This window comes from Monodelphis domestica, chromosome 2 (assembly GCF_027887165.1).
Source record: "Monodelphis domestica isolate mMonDom1 chromosome 2, mMonDom1.pri, whole genome shotgun sequence".
NCBI lineage: Eukaryota > Metazoa > Chordata > Mammalia > Didelphimorphia > Didelphidae > Monodelphis > Monodelphis domestica.
This window is the reverse complement of record NC_077228.1, coordinates 191,840,062-191,858,274: the sequence shown is the minus strand read 5'-3', so window position 1 is coordinate 191,858,274 and position 18,213 is coordinate 191,840,062. Positions and strand designations below refer to the sequence as shown.

Here is an 18,213-nt window from a genome sequence, read left to right as displayed (position 1 = left end):
CTAGGCAATGGAGGTTAAGTGACTTGTCCAGGTTCACATAGTTAGAAAATGTCTGAGGTCACATTTGAATCCAGGACTGCCCATTTCTAGGCCTACCTCTCAATCTAATGAGCCACCTAGATGCCTCCAAATGGATAATTTTATTGCTGGTCTTCACTTGATTAAAAACAATCCATATTCTTTTTTGTTTGTTTGTTTAAACATTTTAGTTGTGCCTGACTCTCTATGACTCTATTTGAGGTTTTCTTGGCAAAGATGCTGGAGTGGTTTGCCATTTCCTTTTCTAGTTCATTTTCTAGAGGAAGAAACTGAGACAAACAGGGTAGAATGATTTGTCCAGGATCATTCAGCTAGCAAATGTCCGAGGCCAGATTTGAACCCATAAAGATGAATCTCTGAGTCCAAGCCTGGTACTCTATCCCTTGTGCCACCTAGCTGCCCATACACCTAGCTGCCTATAATCCAAACATGGTTGTATATAATTGTCTCTATTGCTTTATGTGGCCATGAGTTCTTATGGTAGTTAAATATAAAAAATACTATCATGAGGGCAGCTAGATGGTTCAGTGGATTAAAAAGTCAGGCCTGGAGATGTGAGGTCCTGGGTTCTAACCTGGCCTCAGACACTTCCTAGCTCTGGGACCCTGGGCAAATCACTTGACTCCCATTGCTTTCCTCTTACCGCTCTTCTGCCTTGGAACCAATACACAGTATTGGTTCTAAGATGGAAGGTAAGGGTTTTTTTTTTAAGTACCATATTTGGATTGTAGATTGCATTGTTGGAGTCAAAATTGGTAAAATAAATGAATAACTTCTCAAATGAAGAATCTTCCTTCTTTATATTTCTCTTCTAATAACCCTTCCTCAATAGAACCTTCCCTTAAAGAAGGAGTTAAACAAAAACAAACCTCGCATTTATCAAGTCTAATAGTTGCTGGCCACATTTCATACCTGGGGGACTCTTGACTGAAGGAACGGATGAATGAAAGCAAAAAAAAGCTTGAAGCTTACCATATGCCAACCTGTGCTTAAGCCCTAATAATGCAAAAGCAAAAGTGAGAGGCCCTGCCCTTATGGAGTCTAATGGGGAACACAGCCAAAATAGAGTAGTGGTGGCTGGAATGAAATGCCTTGGTCTGGAACAGTGATGGCAAACCTATGGCACGGGGGTCAAAAAGGCACACAGAGCTTTCTTTGTGGGCACTTGGTCACCCTCCTTCCCACCCTACAGAGTTCATTACTAGAAAGGCAGAGGGGTTCAGATGGAGTTACTTTCCTTCCCCTCTCCAATGTGCCTGATGACATTTTTTCACATCACCTGCCACTCTGCCCAGCAGTCCAATGGAAGTGCTTCCTCCCTCCCCTGTGTGGGGGAGGGAAGGGAGGGGCAAGCCCAGCATGTTGGGGGGGGAATGGCACATAGTCTTTGGGGAGGTGGGCATGGCACTCAGTCTGGGAGGTGGGCTAAGGTGGGGCCCAGCACTATGTCTCTAAAAGGTTTTCTATCACTGGTTTTGAAGGTCACCAGGATGGTTAGGAGAGCCATGGAAGAGTTGATCTTTCATATACCAATGGCATTGGAGCTTAGGACCATCTTCACCCTTGGAGTCGAAGGCTTTGAGGGTGACATAGAGAATACTCCAGACAGACAGAGGGAAAAGCCCAGCCAGAGTAAGAGGCTCATCTGGCCCCTTCCAACAGATATTCTGCCAGCAGCAAACCACAGACTCTCTAAAGAATCTCAGCAATGGAGAAGGTCAGGCTGGAAGCTCTGGAGACCAATTGGAACCCAGAAGCCCAAGCGAAAGGCAAGAATGTCACCAAGGAAGGATCCCAAATATATCTAGGAAGTGTCAAAGAAAGATTTTTCTCTGATGTTGACAAATGCAGACTTTCAAAAACACCAGGAAAAGTAAAGAGTCCCAGAAGCAGAAGTTGTTGTAGGTGGTACATGGTATCAATAGGACCTTGGAGACCTTGTTAGGTCTAGGTGTAGGTTCAGCTGGGTGGAACAGGACTGTGCCTGGAATCAGGAAGGCCTAAGTTTAAAGCCAACTTCGGATACTTGCTGAGTGTCTCTGGGCAATTTATGCCTCAGTTTACTCATCTGTAAAATATGGGGGAGGTGATTATAGCAACTACCTTCCAGGATAGATCAAAGGAGATAATAATGATGAAATACATAACACAGTAGCTGGTACATAGTAAGTGCTTTATAAATATTATTATTATTACTGTTTAGTTCATCCTTCTGAAGAGAAGGATTTATGTGAAGGTCCACTGAAATCTTTTAATGAATCAGGTGCTCAGCACCAGGGCAGAGTATTCCCCTTTGCACTATGTGGGCTGAAGAGTGAAACAGAGGACAGAGAGATAACAGGCATTTCTAAGCACTTACTATGTGCCAGGCTAAGTCCATTTATGACTTACTATTTGCTATTGATAGGGGATACAAAGAAAGACAAAAACATGTGCCCTGTCCTCAAGGGGCTCTCATAATGGGGAAGGGAGAGCCAGGGGCAGGGCAGGCAGAAGGGAATTGAGGATCAAGAAAAAACCATGTAAAGAGTGGGATTTGAGTTGTCTTTTTTTTTTTAATTCTTATCTTCCTTCTGAGAATCAATACTGAGCATTGGTTTCAAGGCAGGAGAATCATAAGGGCTAGGAAATAAGGGTTAAGTGACTTGCCCAGGGTCACATCTGAGGCTAAATTTGAATTTAAGACCTCTTGTCTCCAGATCTGACTCCCAATCCACTGAGCTACCTAGTTGCTGCTTCCTGAGTTGAGTCTTAAAGGAAGTCAGTAGTCAGAGATAAGGAGAGGGTCTTCCAGGAATAAGAGAATAAAGTTGGGAGATGGAATGTTGGGTGTAAGGAAGAGCAAGAAGTCCAGAGAAGCTCGATTGGAGAGAATAGACAAAGAAGAGTGAGGTGTAAGAAGGCTGGAAAGGTAAGAAGGGGCCAGTTTTTTTTTAAGTTTGTTTATTTATTTAATAATTAATTTAGAATATTTTTTCATGGTTAAATGAATCATGTTCTTTCCCTCCCCTCCCCTCACCCCCCATAGCCAATGAGCAATTCCACTGGGTTTTACATGTGTCATTGATCAAGACCTATTTCCATATTATTAATATTTGCACTAGGGTGATCATTTAGAATCTACATCCAGAAGGGACCAGTTCTGAAACGGAGTGTAAAATCAAACAGAGAATTTTTAAATTTAACCCTGAAGGTAATAGGGAATTCTTAGAGTTTACTGAGTTGGGGGAGTAATAGGATCAGATTTGTAATTTAGTTGAACCAGAACTGAGGATTCACATAAAAGGCATTAAACAATAAAATCAACTTTTCTCTTTCCTAGTAGTGCTCAAGAGGAGGACTGGTGAAAGCCTCAAGGTGAGAAGAACTATTGTATCAGTGACCTCTCTGCACCAGGGTGCCCATGAGCATGGTACTATTGTTTTCCTGTCTCATTTTCCTTCCAGGTGATGGAGTATTGGAGATTGAATAGACTAAGTCAATGATGGTGAACCTATAGCATGGGTGCAAAAGATGGCACACAGAGCACTCTCTGTGGGCACAGGACTGCCCCCTCCCCCAAGAGTTCATTACTAGAAATACAGAAGGACTTGGATGGAGCTGCTCCCCTCCCCCTCTAACCTTATGACATTTTTTTTCACACCCCCCACCCCTCTGCCCAGCAGCCCAATGGAAACACACAAAGGATAAGTTGGGCAGTTCATAGTCAGCAGAACTAGAGAGAAGCAAAGTACTTGGACCACTCTCCTTCTCCTTTCTACACTGGCTGAGGACATTCCTCACTTCACCCACCCCTCTGACCAGCAGCTGTAAAGGGTGAAATTATGGTTGAGACTGAAAAAAATCTAAATTTAAGTGGTCGTCAAAGGAAATCCCAAATAATAAAATACCCAAGTCAGCTGCCAAATTTTATGGTGATTTAATTGATATAGTAGAGAAGATTTTAAGAAGGAGGAAGGAAGGGACTAGTACCGGGCAGGAAGATAGGAGATCTAGAAAGTAAGGTTTTGAGTGTGAAGGAGGAAAGAATCAGCTTGACCTCCAAAGAGGCTTAGCTAAGATGCCTGAACCTGAAATCAACTCCAGGGCAAACTCACCACCCAACACTCCAAGATGTCGGAACGCTTAGCACGCTGCCAGTCAGAGTCATCTCTCCAAGGAAAGAGAGAGAGGCAGCCTGTGACGTGCCTTATATGGACATTTTTACATCACTTTTATGCATCTCATCTGTACCAATGAGGACTTAGCTTGACTTAGGACAGCCCAAAGGTTTGTCCTTTTTTTGCACATGTCTGTTGAAGGCCATCTCCTCAGATAATTAAATCTTGAGTTTGATGCAGGCCTTTCAAAATCTTGTTAAACTGAGTAGGGTGGAGAATGTGGGTTTTCCCAGACCTGATTCTGTTATTCCAAGTGTCTCCATTGTTATTCATCAGGAAATAGCTAAATCAGATCTTCTAAAGAATGGTCTGATTAGGGTGGAATAGTTTTAAAATTCACACAGCCCAATGGAAGCACTTTCTCCCTCCCCTTTGTGGGATGGGAGGGTGTTGAGGCATTCCTGGCACTCAATCTCTGGGAAACATCCAGCACTCCAACTCCAAAAGGTTTGCCATCACTGGACTAGGTTATAGCCTTTGAACTTTGAAAGATTGAAAGAGTCACTAACTAGAGGTCTGATAGAGTCTATATCATCTTTCAATGTCAACTAAGACCAGTGTGTCTGAGTGGCTCTAACGAGTAATCATCTTGGTCCAGGTCTGATGTATTGAAGACCAGATATAGTGTCCTGTGAGCAAGTGAGTGACTGTATCCATTGGCAAAGCCATATTTAGAATTGAACTTAGTGGAGTGAATGCTTCAAAGCAATCACCATAAAAGTTTTCCCCAGTTTTATGTTAAAACAATTTCCAACATTTTAAAGAGAATGTGAAGGGTCAGTTAGGTGACTCAGTGGATTGAGAGCCAGGGGTTCAAATCTGGCCTCAGATACTTCCTAGCTATAATGACTTGATCCTGGGCATTGCCTAGCCTTATTGCTCTTCTACCTTGGAACCAAAACACAGTATTGATTCTCAGACAGAAGGTTTAAAAAAAAAAAGAATTTGGAGTTTTGAATTCCCTCCTTTCCTCTCTCCTTCCTTCTACCCCTCCCAGATCACAGCAATCTGATATAGATTTCATATGTGCAATCATTTAAAACATTTTTCCATATTAATCCTTTTGAACCACTGTAAATTGAAACTTCCCAGGGACTGAGTTTGTAGAAAGGAAACTGTGTCGCCAGGTGCAAGAATGTTTTTGTACTTTGGTTCTTGCTATATCCTTTTAAGTTTATATCCCTTTGAAAAAGCTAACTGATATGAATTGGTTAACTTAATTATTACTATTTAATGAATTAAGATGAATAAATAATAAGTTAGTAATTGGAGCACTAATCATGAGTCAATTAATGATATGCAATGATGCTGAGTATACCTAGCAGTTGATATTGAGGACAAGACACTGGATTCAGGGCTCAAGTCAATAGCTTTGGAGAAAAGCCCATTCATTGCCTCTTAGATTTATCCCTTGAATACTGAGGGGAGACGTAGCCAGCTTTACTCTGAAGATCCAACCTGCCAGGGCATATTTGGATTGAGATGGTAAGTCTAGAATGAAGCTCTAACTGCAATGACCTCTTATTAAGCTCTCTGCTTCTGGTCCCCCCATCCCTTAATCCATCTCTCACATAGTTACCAAATAAAATACACATCTATGTCTCTTGTCCATAGTTCACTATTGTGTCTAGCACCAGGGATCTCAACCTGGGGTGCCCCGCCCCAGCAGGGTATGAGAGGGATGAGGAAGCTTATCAAGGAGGTCTGGAGAATATTTTATAAGTAACAATGCTGTGATCACCTTTGACCGAGTTGTTTGCTCTCTCAGGGGAGGGAGAGAGAGAATTTGGAACTCAAAATTTTGGAAAACAAATATTAAAAATTATCATTATGTGTTATTGGGAAAATATATTTTAAAAGAGTAAAAAGGGAAAATGGTTATTTTGTTGAAATATTGCAAAAATTCTAAATTGATTTCCAATGACTGAAATTCCAATGTGTTTGTTTTACCAGAGAACAATCAATTGGTTTAGTTTATTTTGTATATTCACATCCATAGTAAACTCTAGAATCGATTTCCTTTCATATTAAATAGGGGCTAAGAGAAGGTTTACTGAAACATCAAGGAATCCCGGGGCCATAAACAGTTAGGAACCCTTGATTTAACACAAGACAATAAAATACAAACTCCTCAGCCTGCTATTGAAAGACCGCCATGATATGGTTCCTATTTCTTTTTCCAGATATTTCATTTTGCCCTCAGTTGAACTGGCTGCTAGCAGTTTCCAGTACATGGCATTCCCTCTTCAACCTCCACATCATTACAGAGTTGGTCTCCTGGGTCTGTAATATGTTCCCACCTCCTCCCCAACCCTGCCCCCCCATTCACCTTATAAAACCCTTGGCTTCCTTCAAATCACAGCTCCAGGGCCCCTCCTGTCCAGGGGCTTTCCTGATTCCTTCCAGTTGTTAGTGCTCTGCCTTTCTTGAGATTGATCTGTCTTACCGGCATATATTTATTTGTGTATGCGTTGTATATCCCTAGAAGAATATAAATTCCTTGAAGGCAGGACTGTTGGTTTGTTGGGTGTTTGTTTTGTCTTTGTATTCCCAGTGCCTAGCATAGTGTCTGGTCCGTGTTGTTCAATGGTTTTTTTCAGCTGTGACCCATTTTTCATGACCCCATTTGGTGTTTTCTTGGCAGAGATACTGCAGTAGTTTTCCATTTCCTTCTCTAGCTCATTTTGCAGTTGGGGAAACTGAGGTAAACAGGGGTTAAGTGTCTTTATCTAGGGTCATCTAGCTAGTAAGTGTCTGAGGCTAGATTTGAACTCAGGAAGATAAATCTTCTTGACTCAGGTCCAAAGCTCTTCCTGTCCCCACCCCAGCCCTGCAAATGCTAGAGTGGTTTGCCATTTCTTTCTCTAGTAGATGAAGACAAAGAGAGGTTAAGTGACTTGACCAGAAGCTTACAACTAGTAAGTATCTGAGACTGGATTTGAACTGGTCTTCTGATGGCAGGTCCAGCACTGTATCCATTGAGCCACCTAGCTGCTTCCTATCAACATTTTAGTCATTTTTATTTCATAATTCAAAATACTATTACTAATTTTGAGCATGCTTTCACAAAGTCAGGTACAGTTTGCAGTTATTATTTTCAAAAATATTCTTGTCCTTTGGCAACTTATCTATTGCTGCTTGGTCTTATATATTTATTTGTGTCTATTTTTTATGTATTTTAGACATGCAACTTTTGCCGACAATATTTGAGGTGCAGATTTTCCCTCTTCCATTTCTCTTCTCATTCTACCTTTGTTGTTTTTATATATACTTTGCTTTTCCCAAACTGCCTCCTCTCCCCAATAGCCATGGCTGCCAATAACATTGACCCCTCTAATGAAGGTTAGCAGTCACTAATTTCTTTATGTAAACATAGGAATTTGGTAGTGAAGCAAAGGAACAGTCTATGGATATGGGCAGAACCTGTAAGACTCCTCTCACTGTAACACAGAAATATTTACTCTTTTCTCCTTCCTCTCACCGAGAGACACCATAGCAGCTGCTTCCTTCTCTAACTCAGAGCCATTGGAAAGGGATATTATCTTTAAGGGGGCACATTGAGTCATCTTGTCAAACTTGCTCTGATCAACACCATGTCTACTGCTCATATTACCCAGGTCCACCTATTATCTACTGCATTGCTAACCACAGTAGCAAGAGTGGTAACATCTTTTAAAGTCTTTATGGGGAAGACCTGGTGTGGTTAGGTGGCACAAGTGGATAGAACACCTGGCCTGGAGTCAGGAAAGCCTGACTTCCTGGGGAAGTCACTTAACTCTGTTTGCCTCAGTTTCCTCGTCTCTAAAACGAGCTAGAGAAGGAAATGGCACACTACTTTAATATCTTTGCTAAGAAAACCCCAAGTGGGGTCACAAAGACTCAGACACAACTGAAATAACTGAACAACAATGAAAGAGAAGACCAAAGGAGCACATATCCAGAGACAACTAAGCGTTTGACTCTGAAAAATCCATGTGATTCCAGGATGGAGGATGAATTCTGACATTCAACCTGATTTGCTTCCCTTCTGGAACTTCTCTAAGAAGTCTCCACAACACACACACACACACACACTCACTCACATTGTTTCTTCCTGTAAAATGGAAACTCCCTGATATTAAGAATTGGTTCATTTTGTTTATTTGTATCCCCAGCATCTTGGACAGTATTTACAATGGGATATAGTAGGTGTTTAATAAATGCTTGCTTTATGATTTATTATATTTTATTATCTTTTTATCTTTTATTTAGTAAAGAATTCTGCCCCTAGCCTTAATTATGAAAGATGCCTGACACTGGATCCCTTCAAAGTTTTATGGTATGTTCTTTTATATGCAGTTTGCTATGTGTTGTAGAGGTTAGAGCAGTAGACTTTCAAGAAGATGCCTCTGAGGTACTACCTCATACCTATCAGACCTGTCAATATGGCAGTAAAGGAAAGTGGTAAATGTTGGAGGGAATGTGGCAAAATTTGGGCACTAATGCATTGTTGGTGGAGTTGTGAATTGATCCAACCATTCTGGAGAGCAATTTGGAACTATACCCATAAAACTGTGCATACTCTTTGATCTGGTAATACCACTACTGGGATCTGTATCCCAAAGAGATAATAAAAAAGGGGGAAAGACCCACTTATACAAAAATATTTATAGCTGTTCTTTTTGTGGCGGCAAAGAATTGGAAATTGAGGGTATGTCCATCAATTGGGGAATGGCTGAACAAACTGTGGTACATGTTGGTGATGAAATACTACTGTGCTATAAGATAAGCAAGCTTATAAGATAAGCAATGATAAGCAAGATGATTTCAAAAAAAGCTGGAAAGATCTTTGGGAATTGATGCAGATAGAAATAAGAAGAACTGGGAGAACATTGTACACAATAATAGCAATATTGGACGAAGGCTATCTGTGAAAACTTGACTCCTCTCAGCAATGCAATGATCTGGGACAGTTCTAAAACACTTATGACAGAGATCGCTATCCAACTCCAGAGAAATAACTGTTGGAGTTTTCTTTCACATCAGTGTATTTTTTGGTTTTATTTTGGGGGTTTGGTTATGTATTACTTTGCTCTTACACAATGATTGATAGGGAAGTGTGTTTTGCATGATAATAAAAATGTAAAAAAAATGTGTATTAACTTGGAAAAAAAAAGAGGTGCCTCAGAAATTTATTAGTTCTATAAACCTAGGCAGGTCTCTTATCTTCTCAGTACCAAAATTTCCTGACCTGGATTTGCTGGCCTCTGTGTCCCTTCCAGATTGAAATCTATGATCCATTTAAAGTTTATCATGGTATCTGGTATAAGATGTTGGCTTAAACCTAATTTCTGCCAAATTCCTTTCCAATTTTCCCAGAAGCTCTTTTTTAAAAGTCAGTCCTTTTACTATCAATTTATATTCCTGAATTTAGCAAATACACTGGACTGCTTTTTTTTTAAGCAAAAACACTGGACTTCAATTGCTTCTATTTGTTACTAGCTAGTCTGTTCCACTGATCTACTTTTCTGTTGTGTCTGTATGTGTGTTTTTTAAACCAAGTACCAAGTAGTTTTGGCAGCTACTGTCTTATAATATAGTTTGAGGTCTGATAATATGATTCCCTTCCACTCATCTCTTTCTCATTATTCCCTCTTGAGAGTCAAGCCCTTTTATCCTCCAAAAAGAATTTTTTACATTATTTTGTTCCCCAGATCTTTTCTTTTCACATGAACTGCTGTCTAGACGCATTTCTCCATCCTGTTCTTATAAAGTTGATTTTGGAACCAAGTGTAGAACTTTAAATTTGTCCTTATTAAATTTCATTTTGACAAGCAGTATGGTGTAGTGGAGAGAGGGAAAGTCTCAAGAGGACATGGGTTCAAATTTCTTGCTTCTGCTATATTCTGGCCATGTGTCATCTAATGCCATGGGAAAGTCATCTAGCCTCTTTAGTACCCTAAGCACTTCTCTCTAAGTTGCTGTATGAGTCTATAATACTTATATTTAGATATTCATATATAACATTACATATGTATGTAAAAATGAAACACAACTTGCACAAGCATATATCACTTATATAAACTTATAAATTGTTGACTTACATAAAGAAACTTTCTTCACCAGAAACCCCTTATCCAATATCCATGAAATTCCACATCTAGAACCCCGCTCCCCCCAGATCTAGTAGATTTAGCTCATAATTTTAACCTGTCAAGATCTATTTTTTTAAACCCTTACCTTCCATCTTGGAATCAATACTATATATTGGCTCCAAGGTAGAAGAGTGGTAAGGGCTAGGCAATGGGGGTTAAGTGACTTGCCCAGGGTCACACAACTGGGAAGTGTCTGAGGCCAAATTTGAACCCAGGACCTCCTGTCTCTAGGCCTGGTTCTCAATCCACTAAGCCACCCAGCTGCCCCCTCAAGATCTATTTTTGATCCTGCATCTGCTATTGAATATGCTAGCTGAATCTCCTAGCTTCATGTCTTCTGGAACTTTGACAATCAGTTGTGCTTCCTATTGCCTTTATCCAACTCATTGATAAAAAACGTTGAACGGCACAAGGAGAATTCTTCCAGATAATCTCTTGCTAATAGCAAGAGCTTGAGTATTTGATCCTTCTTGGATGTATTCCAGACCCTGAAGAGCTATTCAAAGCCTACCAAGCATGAGTTCTGAGATATCTTTGAAATGAAGGGAACTGAACAAGGGAATACTATCCAACCAAAGTAGTGGAAAGAATGTTGGATTTAGTGTGCTCTCTGGGCCCCTCAAATTATCATGTATATACTCATCTTTACATTTGGTTAGAATATAACCTTCTGGAGCAGAGGGACTACTTTGAGCCCCACTGATTTGCATTTAGTTGGTGCTTGTCCTTCTTTTTGAAGAGGACCAATGACATCAAGGGGGTGATGAACTGCCTGGATTTTAAGTGAGGCAGAGTTGCTAGGTGGATAGAGCACTAGGTTGGAATTAAGAAAACTCACCTTCATGAGTTCAAATCTGACCTCAGACACTGTGACCCTGGGCCAGTCACTTAACCTTGTTTGCCTTAGCTCCTTATCTATAAAATGAGCTGGAGAAGGAAATGACAAACCACTCTAGTATCTTTGCCAAGAAAACCCCATCAAGTCATGAAGAGTTGGACATGACTGAGACAACTGAACAACAACAAACAACAGATTTGCACAAAGTTGTCAGCCTTACTCTCTGTTGGAGTTATTGGAAGTCCAGTGGCAGGACAAAAGTGAGGACAACTGACAATGGCCTGAGATATGGTGGATGATCTTGGCTTCTCTGATGCCTGACCAAGCTCCAGAGTGCTCTATAGCACTTGTTTTTCCCACCTTCATGGAAAATGAAACAAATTGTTCTCGTTCCACTATTCCACTTCATCTGCTTGGAACTGACAGGTTTGAAGCCTCTTAGTTACCCTCAACCTGGTTTAGCCCATCAGCTGAGAGGGTCTTATCCTTCTCAAGGCACAGATGTGGAGTTCTGGGCCCTCTCAGCCCTAGTTAGCAGCTTGCAAAAGGCTGGACTGCCCAATTAATAATCTTGTTTGCCTTGAATATATAATAGGTACTTAATAAATGCATGTTGAGTTGGAAGAGATTGGATTGGGAGTTAGAAAAACTCAATTTGTTTCCTAGCTGTGCTATTACTTACTCGTTATGTGATCTCGGGCAAATTACTTCACCTCTCTGAGGCTGTTTTCCTCAACTATAAAATGAAGATAGCAATGTGTATACTACCCACCTCATCAGATGAGGCTCATAGGAGAGAATATTTCTAGAGCATTTCATAAACATTAAGGCACTGGGAAGTAGTTTGGCAGAAATTGATTAAGACCAATATCTAGGGGTAGCTAGGGGACTCGGTGGATAGAGACCAGATTCTGGATTTGGGGGGACCTGGGTTCAAATCTGACCTCGGACACTTCCCAGCTGTGTAACCCTGGGCAAGTCACTTGACCCCCATTGCCTAGCCCTTATCACTCTTCTGCCTTGGAACAAATATTGATTCCAAGATGGAAGGTAAGGGTATATTTAAAAAAAACCAATAAAATAAAATCATGCAAACTGGCAATATGCTCTTGAAAGGTCCAAGAAACAGTTCCATCATTCTAGAAAATAATTTGGAATTATTATTTCTAAAAATGAGTAAAAAATCTATACCCTTTGATGCAGAGATTCTACTGCTGGGCATATACTCTGAAAAGGTTAGAGACAGAAAGAAAAATCTCATGTATGCTAGCAGTCCTTTTCCTGGTGTCAAAGAACTCAAAACAAAGTTGATACTCATTGATTGAAGAATGCCGAAACAAATTGTGGCACATGAATGTAATGGATAACTTTTGTGTCAAAAGAAACCATATATATATATATACACACACGTATATATATATTATACATTACACATACATTATACATATAGATAAGTGAACACACACACACATATATATTTACTTATCTATATGTATAATCCAGAGAAGCATGGGAAGACAGCTGAACTGTTGCAGAGAGACATAAGTAGAACCAGGGGAAATATACACAATTACTACTTCTATGTAAATGAAAAGAACAAACAAAAACAAGAAACGGAATCTTTGGCAATTATAAGGATCAAGCGTGGCCCCAGAGAAGAACAGAGCAAATCAACCTGAAGACCCTTTCATTATGGAGGTGGAGGGCAGGTGGGGGGAGGGTGTAGCTCTGAGTTTGATGGTATTTGATTTTGCTGTACTCTTCAGGGTTTTTTGCCTTTCTTTTTAAAAATCTTTGTTACAAGGGACAGCTTGCTGGGTGTGTGTGGAGACATAATTGGAAATGAATGCGATGTAAAAATAAAAGATGTAAAAAAGACATAATTTTGTAAAAAAAACAAAAACCCTTAAAAGGCACTGTGTGAATGTGAGCTCTTCTACCAACACAATGGAATACACTATAGCCAGGAAAAATGATAAGTATGTGGACTATGTTAATACTTGGAAATAAGTACATGAAATAAGGTTAAGCATAAAAAATGTAAAAAGGCAGAACATTAGATAATGTGGACCCATTGAATTACATGAAATAGTCAGAGAGATGTAAATAGTTTAATGTTCCTTAGGACCCACCCCCACTCCTGGAGAACTGCTTAGGTCAAAATTTAAAAGAAGAAAAGGGAGCTGGGGTTCTTTCTGAACGCTGGCCCACAGACGCTTGGCTGACTCTCCGTCCAACACCCTCCAGTTGGATCTCTGCCTCAACCCTCCTTCCGCTGGACTTATCCTTGGAGAATAACCCTGGGCCAACCTTGAATGGGGCCTCATCCTTCTATCTGTACCCCTGGAAGCAGGCCATGTGCAGTGGATGGGAAGGCTAGGGGAAGGACTCGGATGGAGCCATCGTAGCACCATAGACTGTTGGGTTCTCATCTGTATCCTGGTAAATAACCATAACCCCCCCCCCCCGGTGCTCATCCTGGGGAATATTCAGGGGACTGCCAGAGGCCAATTACTCAGGACATTTGACTGGTCTGAATGTGGCATCCCCCTTAACGAAGATTCAGAGAAGGCCAAAGGGAAAGCGTGTTTCTGACATCTGCTCTGGTCATTTTGAGCACAGTAATGAATGCTGCAAAGAGACTCTGCAGCATTCCAGCAGCCTATGAACACTTTGTCTCTGATAACTGTGGCCCAGGGCAAGTTACTTCTCCTGGCTGGGCTTCAGCTTCTTCCCTTGTAAAGCTAAAAGCTTGAATTAAACAGGCTCAAGGTTTCTGCCAGCTCTAGAAGTCCATGTTTGTTTGCTTGGGGGGGGGGGGGGGGAGGAAGAGGGACAAAATTAAACATATTTAAGTGGAAGACAAAATAGTTAATGGTTTTATCAATGACATTTGGTACATTTGAAATACATGGCACTTTAAAAAGCCTCAAATCTGAGCGAACTGAAAAATGGCAACATTTATTAACAAAGAATCTCCAAATCACTAAACCTTAAGTAATCTGAACTGTTGCAGAGAGTCATAAGCAGAACCAGGGAAAATACACCTTAAAAAATGTTTTAGGGGGCAGCTGGGTAGTTTAGGGGATTGAGAGCCAGGCCTAGAGAAGGGAGGTCCTAGGTTCAAATCTGAACAAAACAAATACATCAAATAGGTTCTTTTTAAACCCTTACTTTCTGTCCAAACAACAACTCTAAGAAAAAAGGGCAAGGGCTTGGCAAATGGTGTTGTGACTTGTCAAGAGTCACACAGCTAGGAAGGATCTGAAGTTAGATTTGAACCCAGGTCCTCTCAACTCCAGACCTGATTGTCTATCCACTGTGCCATCTAGCTCTCCTACAGATATGATATTTTATATATATGCAAACATATACATTGTCTTTTATAAATTCAGACCTCCACCTCTGCAAAAAAAAGGAGGAAGAAGAAGAATAAGGAGGAGGAGGAGGAAGAAGAAGAGGAGGAGGAGGAGAAGAAGGAAGATGACTTTTAAAAAACTATTGATTTAAAAAAACATTATAAAGGGAGAATTACATAGTATGATGGTAACAGAGAATTGAATTACTGGAAATATGGAGGAAGGAGTGATTAATGTGAATGAGGGTTTCTTCCCTATTCAATAAACCCCAGTAAGAAATAGAAATTTCTCTTGTTGGTTTTCATTTATTTATTTATTTATTCATTCATTCACTTATTTTTATTCATTCATTCATTTTAAACCTTCTGTCATGGAATCAGTACTGTGTATTGGTTCCAAGCCAGAAGAACAGTAAGGGCTGGGCAATGGGGGTTAAGTGACTTGCTTAGGGTCACACAGCTGGGAAGTGGCTAAGGCTAAATTTGAACCTAGGACTTCCTGTCTCTAGGCCTGGCTCTCAATCCACTAATCTTGTTGGCTTTTAAAGACTTTACCAACGTGGCCTCTTTCTACCTTCTCAGTTTTCCAGTTTTTATCTCCCTCCATGTATTTGGATCCCTCTGATCCAAAGATATTGGGCTTCTTGCTGTTCCCAGCCCAAGACAGTCTGTCTCTGAACTCTGCCCTTTTTCACTGACTGTTCCCTGTGCCTGGAATGTTATCTCTCCTCACCTCTGCCTTTCAGCTTCCCTGGCTGCCTTGGAGACTCAGCTTAAAATCCACCATGTACAGTTCCTTCCCTCCTAGAATGCCTCTCCTTTATGCTTTATCTTTTTAAAAACCAAAACCCTTCCCTTCATCTCCAAATCAACACTAAACATTGGTTCTAAGGCAGAAGAGTGGTAAGGGGTAGGTAATGGGGGTTAAGTGACTTGCTCAGGATCACCCAGGTAGGAAGTATCTGAGGCCAGATTTGAACCCAGGACCTCTCATCTCCAGGCCTGGCTTCCTAGCCATTATAAGATTGGATTTTATTTGATTCTTTGTTCTTTTGTATTTTCTATTTTTTGTAACTATGCATCTATTTAATTTATTATCTATTTTATTGACTTTTTATCAGTTAGCAAGCATTTATTATTATTATTAATCCCTTACTTTCTGTCTTAGAATCCATACTAAGTATCAGTTTTAAGATAGAAGAGTGGTAAGGACTAGACAACTGGAATTAAGTGACTTGCCCAGGGTCACACATTTCCCATTTCCAGTCCTGGATCTCTATCCACCTGGCCACCCAGCTGCCCCTGTATCTGTCTTGAAAGGATGAGACAGTGAATTGTTATTGGAGAATTGGAGACAGATGTTACTCACAAAAGGCAGCTGGGTAGCACAGTAGATAGAGCACCAAGCCCAGAGTCAGGAGGTCCTGGATTCAAATCTGCAATCTGACACTTCCTAGCTGTGTGACTCTGAGCAAGTCACTTAACCCAATTGCCTAGTCCTTGCTGCTCTTCTCTCTTAGATCTGATACCAAGACAAAAGCTAAGGGTTTAAAAAATATATATTATTCATGCATTGCTATGGCAATGTGGCATACTGGGTAGAATCTTGAATTTAGAATGAGGAAAACTAAAGTTTAAATCCTGCCACAGATATTTTGTAATCCATGTGACCCTGGCGGAGTTACTTAGTCTTTCTCAGCCTGGGCTTTGTCACCTGTAAGAACATAATAATAGCACATATCCCAGGGTTGTTTTGATGGGTCAAATGAGATAATGTATGTAATGCCTTTTGAAGTTCTTTTTTTTTAATTAAAAAAAATTTTAAACCCTTACCTTCTGTCTTAGAATCAATACTAGATATTGATTCCAATGCAGAAGAGTAAAAAGGCTAGGCAATGGGGGTCAGGTGACTTGCCCAAGGTCACACAGCTAGGAAGTATGAGAGGCCAGATTTGAATCCAGAATCTTCGTCTCTAAGCCTTGTTCTCAATCCATTGAGCCACCCAGCTGCCCTTGAAGTTCTTAAAACTATTGAAATTGGTAGCTTTTATCATTAAAATTAGATCAATTATTTGATATAAAATTGATATAAAATTATAAAAATTATCCACTGGTACAGTAGGCCTCTTTGAATTCAGCTAGGTTAGTCCTAGAAAGATAGAAATAAAACCTGATCTGACTGTATCTCCTTCCCAACTTCCTGTTTAAAAATATTTTGTTGTATGTGTGTGTGTTTTTTTAAAATCATTTCTCAGGCATGTCTAACTCTTTGTGACCCCATCTGAGGTTTTCTTGGCAGAAATAATTGGAATGGTTTGCTATTTCCTTCTCCAGCTCCTTTTACAGATGAGGAAACTGAGGTCATCAGGGTTAAGTGAATTGCCTAGCTAGGGTCACCTAGCTAGTAAATATCCGAGGCCAGATTTGAATTCAAGAAGATGAGTCTTCTGACTGTAGCCCCAGCACTCTCTCCACTGCCCTTAAATGTATTATCACCCTCAATTAGAACATGAGTTCTTTTACTTAAGGGTCCCTCTCCCTCTTTTCCTTTGTATCCTCACAGCTTAGCATAGTTAAATAGCTTGGTAGATTCATGATTGTCAAAGGGTCTGAACTTGGGATTTCATTGGTATATGGAAATTCCAGGTGAGGGAATCCCCTTTATCAATGCAGGATATCCCCTTCTCTCCTTGGTTTTGAAACCCTTACCTATCCAGTCTCAGAATTGATACTAAATACTGGTTCCAAGGCAGAAGAAAGGTAAGGGCTAGTGACTTGTCATGATCATATAGTTAGGAAGTGAAATGTCTGAAGCTGGATTTGAACTTGGATCTTCCTGAATCCAGGTCTGGTGCTTTATTTTTTTAAAGTAACAAATAGTATATTTTGATGTGCATTCACACTCCCTCAGTTCTTACTCTGAAGGTGGATAGAATTCTTTGTCATAAGTCATTCAGAATTGTCCTGGATCATTGTATTTCTGAGAGTAGTGGAGGCATTCCCAGTTGCTCATCACACACTATTGCTGTTACTCTGTATCATGTTCTCCTGGTTCTGCTCACTTCACTCTGCATCAGTTCATGTAGTTCTTTCTAGATTTTTCTCTAATCATCCTACTCATTATTTCTCACAGCAGACAGTATTCCATCATTCCTATCCCAAGCTCAGATGAGGAAAGTAATATCACCTGGCTATTAAGTGATAGATTCAGGATGAGAAATCAACTCCGAGCTTTTACTGTTAGGATAAGTTTCTTTCCATCACCCATGCTGCCTCCATATAGTATGGGCTGAAATCAAATCTGGGAAGAAATAAGCATATCTTGGGGTTACCAGATGATCCTCATTCTTTTGTATAAGCCAATATGACTTGGGTTTGTAGCTCTTCAAGCATATCAAGGGGTGGCTTGGTTGCACAGTGGTTAGAGTACCACTGGGTATAAACTCATCTTCCTGAGTTCAAATCCTGCCTTAGACACTAGCTGTGTGACCCTGGGCAAGTCACTTAACCCTATTTGCTTCCCTTTCTCCATCTGTAAAATGAACTAGAGAAGGAAATGTCAAACCACTCCAGTATCTCTACCCAGAAAACCCCAAATAGGGTCATGAAGAGTGTGTCAGACAGGTCTGAAATGACTGAACAACAGCAATAATCATATCACAGTCCTTCTTCCTACCCATTTTA

At 40.4% G+C, this 18,213-nt stretch overlaps 1 long non-coding RNA gene across 2 annotated transcripts in view; it reads left to right on the top strand.

The window, feature by feature from the left end:
* LOC103097260 (uncharacterized) overlaps window positions 1-15,387 on the top strand; it is a 16,047-nt gene extending 660 nt beyond the window's left edge. Inside the window, exons 1-3 of one of the 2 annotated variants that reach the window (XR_008916341.1) lie at window positions 1-3,396; window positions 3,486-8,517; window positions 14,567-15,387. The exon at window positions 1-3,396 is cut by the window's left edge and continues 660 nt beyond it. This is a non-coding gene — a long non-coding RNA (uncharacterized LOC103097260). Of the gene's footprint in view, window positions 3,397-3,485; window positions 8,845-14,566 lie in introns of those variants that run through there. The other variant, XR_008916342.1, reaches the window with a different exon arrangement.
* The last annotated feature ends 2,826 nt before the right edge of the window (window positions 15,388-18,213 follow it).